The sequence below is a fragment of the Octopus bimaculoides genome, chromosome 9, assembly GCF_001194135.2.
Source record: "Octopus bimaculoides isolate UCB-OBI-ISO-001 chromosome 9, ASM119413v2, whole genome shotgun sequence".
Taxonomy (NCBI): domain Eukaryota; kingdom Metazoa; phylum Mollusca; class Cephalopoda; order Octopoda; family Octopodidae; genus Octopus; species Octopus bimaculoides.
This window is the reverse complement of record NC_068989.1, coordinates 77,137,905-77,145,262: the sequence shown is the minus strand read 5'-3', so window position 1 is coordinate 77,145,262 and position 7,358 is coordinate 77,137,905. Positions and strand designations below refer to the sequence as shown.

The window sequence follows — 7,358 nt, the reverse complement described above, 5'->3', positions numbered from 1 at the left end:
TATATATATATATATATATGTGTGTATATGCATGTATGTAGGTATATGTATAAACGTATGTATAGTTATGTGTATGTAGAGAAAGAGAGAGAGAGCATCAGCTATCTTGGTATATGTTAATAAAATGCAACGTGATATTTTAAACTTGTTTTAGCAATTCTTTCGAATTATAATATTTGCCTCATGCGCAACTCGACGAGTTTCACTAACATTATAACATAGATATGTAACGACACAAGAATTAAGATAAGAAACCGAATTTCTTTAACTGATAATGCTTCAACCTAATTTCTGAAGAATCTCGATGAGTAAAGAATATTCCACTGCAGCATACTAACATGCTAGTTTTGCAATTAAATAGGATTGACAGTGTGACTTTAAATGGAATTCTAATGTTATCATCCAACTCGGAAGAAGTACACTGTGAATATGTACCTTCATGTAATTAGCCTATGAAAGAGTTTTCATAATTTACTTCAGTATGATAGCATGCGAAACGAAGTCTAACCTAAGGCGTGATTGAGCGAATGAAATACTATACCTTACATAATATTATACATTACTACAGTTTCGACGAACTCAACATATTAAATTTAACTAGCTTGTACTCCCTAATATGAATGCCTGATGGCTACCCTTTTGAAAATGAATGTTCTATATACTGCATATGCACTTTTTACTAAGAGTGGACATTTTACAAATAAATAGATTGATAACATAAAAATTATAAAACGAAAATCCAAAAGAAACGTCTATAGAGATGATAGAATACACTAAATGGATTATCTTTTGTGCTTGATACCACTACACAAATATTTAGCCATTAGATTTTCAAATAAACCATATAAAACATTTATTCTGCCTCAATTAAGAACCAATGATGAACATGAATGTTTAGGCAAGTAAATTTGATTTCAGATTTAAGTAAATACCGTCAGTTTTATTCCTAATAGACTTTGTGGCAATTTGTCTCTCCAATGCACATTTGAAAAGGGAGTGAAATTCGTTTAACACACTGATAATTTAATTGATTATGAGCAGTCAGGAAGATACAATTCTGAACATAGGAATAAATGCGAATAGAAACATATTTGACAGTGATGAATCGGAAGATAAGATATTTGAATTAATAGACTAAGTTTAATATGGTGTAAATATTTTATTACTGTTCAATGCGATAGGTAATCAGGGCCGCTGAGCCTGAGACGAAAGACGTGTATGGAGTAGAGTAGAGTAGATTCGTAAATATTTTTATATGTGTATGTGTTAGTGAAACTGTGTATACCTTTTGCTACAATATGAATATCATGTAATATATTTGAAGTTGCGCATATCTTGCGATACATATGGATGTAAGAAACGCATACATTTAGAATTAATGTGTATTGAATGTTACAAAAAAGAGCTTTTATTGAGTTCTACAAAATCGTACTTAATAAAGATATACAGATGGGTATAATGCATAGCATGAAATATAACCAACATCAAAGGGATGCAGTTACACACATATGCATATTTACATGTTTGCATATTTGTATAGGCGTCCTTGTGTACATGCGTAAATACTAAGCTCAGCATTTTGAATCACTAAACAAAATAGAAACACCTTTTCTTCAGTAATGCTCTGCTCTAGAAATATGTACCCAGAGTGCTACATATTCAATTATTCACATATATAATGTAAATCAACGATAAGAAAGAAGGTGTTCGTTTTTATACTGGAGATGCGGTGAATCGCTCAAGATGTTCAAACCTACGATCCAACGTATTCGGAAGTTGGTCAACGAATATTTATAAACTCTGAAACTTCGTTTGGTACAATTCCTGTGGTATGCAAAATGGCCAAATATCTGTTATAATAAGGTATATATACACAAAGGTTAGTGTTATAACTGCTGTTGTTAACCACCAGTCGTCTAGCAATCCTATAATATATTTCAATAGATACATGGATAAGTCTTTGTTTTTTTAATGTGTTTTATATGCACGGCAGAGAAACATACTTAACAATATATGTGACAATGATATTAGTCTATGTATGGTGTCATAGTAAACAAGAGTTTTTGAATTGTGCCTCCATCGACATCCACAGAGAAACGCACACACACATACTCACATAGATATAAACATACGTACATGCATACATACATACATACATACACACGCACAGAAATCTGCTCATATCAATCTTTTAGGATCTAAATGTAGACGCTTATAACTACAAAGCTATACAGTTAATCTAATAATGACGTTCTGCTATAAAATTGTATTTTCTAGCAATATACAATTATCTAAAATTCAAAAATACAGTTTAAATACTTTAAAAAAGCGAACATAAAAAAAGAAACAAAACAAGTACGAATCGACAAAGGAGTTTATGTTTCATTAAATTAAGCGATTGACTGGCAATTTTATGTACAAATATAATGTAAATCTATACAATAAAATGCCTGAATGAAAGTGAAATGATGAACAAATAATGCATGCAATAAATGTCTCTTTACCAATTTCGTGATCAATTTCATAGTAAATAAAATATCTTCATTGTACATATTCAAGTACATAATATATATTAAATACATAAACTAATATATGTTAAATGTAATTATATATTATTGCTAATAAATAATATTGCTCAAATAGTAGATTGGATATTTAAGTTTGAAATATATCTCTCATTTCGAATCCTGAGATGAACAGATTTTGCATAATATACAGAATTTTTGGTTAGTTAAAAACGTTTTTTCTAGTCAAAGTAATAATGTACTTCTGTATAACTTTTCAAAACAATGTACTGAATTAAAAATCATAGTTTCTATTTAGAAATTATTAGACCACGAACAATGCTAAGGTTTGTCTATTTAGAAATAAAAAGTATACTGTTTTCCATTTTTGATCATTATATAAGATTGATTTCCAGATTATTCCTTCATAGTCAAATACTATTTTCTCATATACTTCATATTCTATTTCACGAACATGAAGGATTTCAATATAGGGTTGTACTATATTACTTAGTAGTATCTTTCTGTTTCCCATTCGATGTTTCCTTATTTTTAAACAGGCGTCAATTCGAAATCTACTAACTGGTTTTGCAACTCTACCTGCCAAACTTCAGGTTCAAATATAAATCGCGGGCTTCACAGAAATTATATAAATTCCCCTTGGTGCTAAACACATATATACGATACATCTGATTACAATTTTTTATTGTGATTAATTGTTACTATATTTTCCCCTCTTTCGTGCAAATATTCCAGTAGATTAATGCAAACGTAAAATCCGAGAAATTCGATTAAGTAACATTTTATATATCATTACATATTTAAAATCTTTTATATGGCAAACCCTCTAGCTTTGTCTCCGTTATAAAGCAATTAAAATGTCATACTCTATTTGAAGACATTTCTATAAGTTTCAAATCACCCATGTTTTGTATGCCTCTAACTAAATATAACCAGTCATCTATGAATAGTTATGAACGCTTGGCATATGAATTACATTAATATATCACAAGACAATATCGCAAGAATTGCAAGTTTGCTTAACATCTATACCAGCGGTATCATAACTCATATACATATGAATGAAACTTTTTTTATGGATTAGTGCTTATCTTTTTCTTTTTTAAAAAAACAGTTTATTTTTCTATGTCTACAGTTCATAATTACTCCTTGTGAGGGCGGCGAGCAGGTAGAGCAAACTTCCACCTTTACGTTCTGAGTTCGACTTTGACATTTGTCCTTTCAGTGTCAACAAAATAACTACCAGTTGAGAACTGAGGTCGATGTTGGTATTGTTCTAAAACTAGAAGCCAATATCTATTTTCTGTGAGGGCGGTGAGCTGGCAGAATCGTAAGCGCGGCGGACAAACTCTTTACGTTCTGTCTTCAAATTCCGGTGAGGCTAATTTTGTCTTGCATTATTTCGGACTTCATAAATTTAGTACCATTTGGGTTGTGGGACTGAAGTAATAGATTTACCACGAAATCGTTGCGCCAAAAATTTGAAAGCAATGTTTATTCACTATTTTCTATAGGGACGATCAGAGTGATGTGTGAATATAACTAAGATATGCTCAGACTTTGCATTTAATAACCCCCTCATATAATTCACATGCATGTCTTAAAAGATGAATTACCATGGATATTACATCTTCTAGCTAAGCTCACACTTGACAGATTAAGGCCTTTATTATGCCACGGTGTTGTTGGTAAGTGGTGACTTTCAAGTTATCGAAACCACGAGCTACCTACGGATCTCGTTTGAAGTAAGTTCAAGTATATTCCTTATCTTTCTGGTAAAGGGATTAACTACGCTATGTCCCTCCTTTGCTTATTAAAAAGAAATAAGAATAAATGGCAATATATAGCTACAAGAAGAATTCTATCAGAAACGGTGTTGGACAAGCAGCAGCACGAAGTTTGGATTTGTAAATAATAGATCAATTCATAGAAAATCGGATTAATTTCGTTGCACATACGTAGAGGAACTGAATTCCTGATTAAGCTAAATACATTGATTGTGGCAACAACTTCTAATTGCTTTATTGAATACGTATTTTTGCTTCACAAACCGCGCCACGTTGTAAGATTTGTAGCATAAAAGAAATAAACCCCCCCAGAGACGTTCTGCGGCATGAACAAAAAGGAAATTAAATACAATGGATGATGTTGCAGAAAATAATTTGAAATTTGGGGCTGAAGTGAAATAGTGGTCGGTAGCTCGATAATGAATAAAACAATTCAAATATCTGATCAGGCCAATCATTGACCTTTGTATGTGAGGCAAAGGTTCTATTTATTTACATAGCAATAGCCGACACAAGTACAATGCGCTGCTGAGTACTTGGCTTTCATTAAGTGGCTTGCAGCAACAGAAAGTTAAATGTTTTCCTGCGAGTAAATTTAATTAAAATCAATTACTTTTACGTACACAGAAAATAAAGGTTAAGAGAAGCCGCCAAAATAGTAAATCATGTATCATGATAGAGAAAAAAAAAGCGAGTTGTAAAAAGAAAAAAAAGAAAAAAAGAAAAAAAGAATTTACTAAGAAGACTTCATGAGGGACAAAACCGACAAAACGTCTCATTTAGAATGAAAGTTTTCATAAAAATAACATAAAATAAAATACAACTACTACTAGAGCTTCGGCAACAATGACTACTACAACTAAACTCAAGAACAACAACATCAACGACAACAACACCAACAACCATAATAATAATTATTATATTAATAATAACAATAATAATATTAATAATAATAATAATAATAATAAATATAATAATAATTTTCTGAAATTCCTTCCGCCACTTACGTTTATATTATTAAAGTCTGCTATTCTCATTAGGACATTTATTCTAATAATAATAATAATAATAATAATAATAATAATAATAATAATAATAATAATAATAATCGTTTCAAGTTGCTTGTTGTTGCGATTTGATGTTGGTGTTATTGCTGTTGTCAGCATTTTCATCATTATCATTATTTTCATCACTATCGTCTATAACCCTAACCGTCGTTGCCATTAATAACATCGTAGTCATCACCATTAACATCATCATCCCCATCATCATCACCATTAGTATCATCATCTTCAATGCTGCTGCCGTTGTTTGATATTAAATTTATTTATGCTTCTCAGAGACTATTTCTTGTTTGAAAGCGTCTATCCATTGTTTATCTATTAAGATTGGTACATTAATGCAAAACACAAAGGAGACAAGTACAAGAGAAAACGTTAAAGAAAAAAACACATCACTTGGTATGCCATTAAACTGTCTATTTCTGTTTTAGTATTTGTTACCATGGTGAAGTACATTTTAGCTTACTAAAACAATGTTTATACATCTATGACTACTATTTACTTTGCGCATATGCCACATTTACCCATTCAACTATTTATTTATCACTCTGGTTATCTCAAGAGCTTTATAATTTTATATTGCAGTCTATTAATATATGACTTACTCTATCATTACACGCAATATTACACAAATATACGCTCATATATACAAACATACATACACATATTTTTAATGTGTGCGCACGTTTGTGTACAAATATACATACACACACCTGCGTCGTTGTATATATGGGTGTGTGTATTTATACCGGTATGTTTTTATATGTATCTATATATTTTTAAAATGTCATCTACTGTCCTATTATGCCGGGTGTTGTCCTGAAATCAATGGCGTTTAGTTGATTCAGTGTACAATAGCCTTCCCTGAAAAGGAAGCCAGGTCCTTGTTAGCTTAATTTTACTATTATCCTTACTCATACTCATTTAAAAATATGGACTGGACTAACGTGAAATAATGTTCTTTGTTCAATGATACACCATGCCATCCGGTCCAAGAAGCTAACAAATGACGTAATGATCGTGAGCGAACTTTCCCAATTCGTTACCCCGTTTTTTTAGTGTGTCTATATATAATATGTAATCGTATTGCTTGCACATGGACAACGCAAGCTACTCTGGTATTAATTGCGCTTTACTATAGATATTCTAGACGAGGGTCTCTTATGTTATTCTCTCCCGCTTAACATGTAAATTCAATGATCCCAACAAAAGAAGTCACTGAGATATAACAAGAAGTTTTCTCATATATATCTTTTTTTCAGAATCATATCTTTTAGGGTGGCATATAAACCTCAAGCCTGGCTCATTTACTTTTATACACATTAACAGAAGGACGGAGAAATTCAAAAAGAAAAAAGTTGGTCATAGCTATTATGAATTTAGATGATATATTTCAACGACGTCAGAAAGTGACATTTGAACTCACCTCGAAAAAGAAAGTAACTAATTAAGGAAGGGTAAAAAACGTGCGTATAGGTAAAATAAAAATATAAAAACTGTTCAGATTATTGATGAAGTCTTCTGACGTATCGTAAGGTTCTGACAATCTTTTCCCCATAGCTTGATAGGCTTTTATTCAAGCAAAAGGCCAAAGCTTTTGAGGGAAGGTGGTAGTTGATATCATCCACCCCAGTCTTGAGACGTTGTTGTATTATCGCCTCCGAAAATCTGAAAGGCACAATTGATCCCGAGGCCTTTTTTTGCTATGCTCTTTCGAATTTGGAAATTCAGCGTACTATCACTGTATATTCAAGACGACAAAACAGATAGAATTTGTTCCATAGACAACGATAAGTATTAACAACGCTCCCTTTATTGTATGACTCAGTAATTAATCATGTCGGTTTCTTGTATTTTAGTATTGAGACACATACACACGTACACATGCGCACACGCGCTCACAAAGATACAAACACACACACACACACACACACACACACACATACACACACACGCACAAGCAGTCACATATATATATATATATA

At 31.7% G+C, this 7,358-nt stretch overlaps 1 protein-coding gene across 2 annotated transcripts in view; it reads left to right on the top strand.

The window, feature by feature from the left end:
• LOC106878079 (5-hydroxytryptamine receptor 2C) overlaps positions 1–7,358 on the top strand; it is a 508,970-nt gene that overhangs the window by 461,924 nt on the left and 39,688 nt on the right. The gene's annotated exons all lie outside the window — the stretch shown is intronic.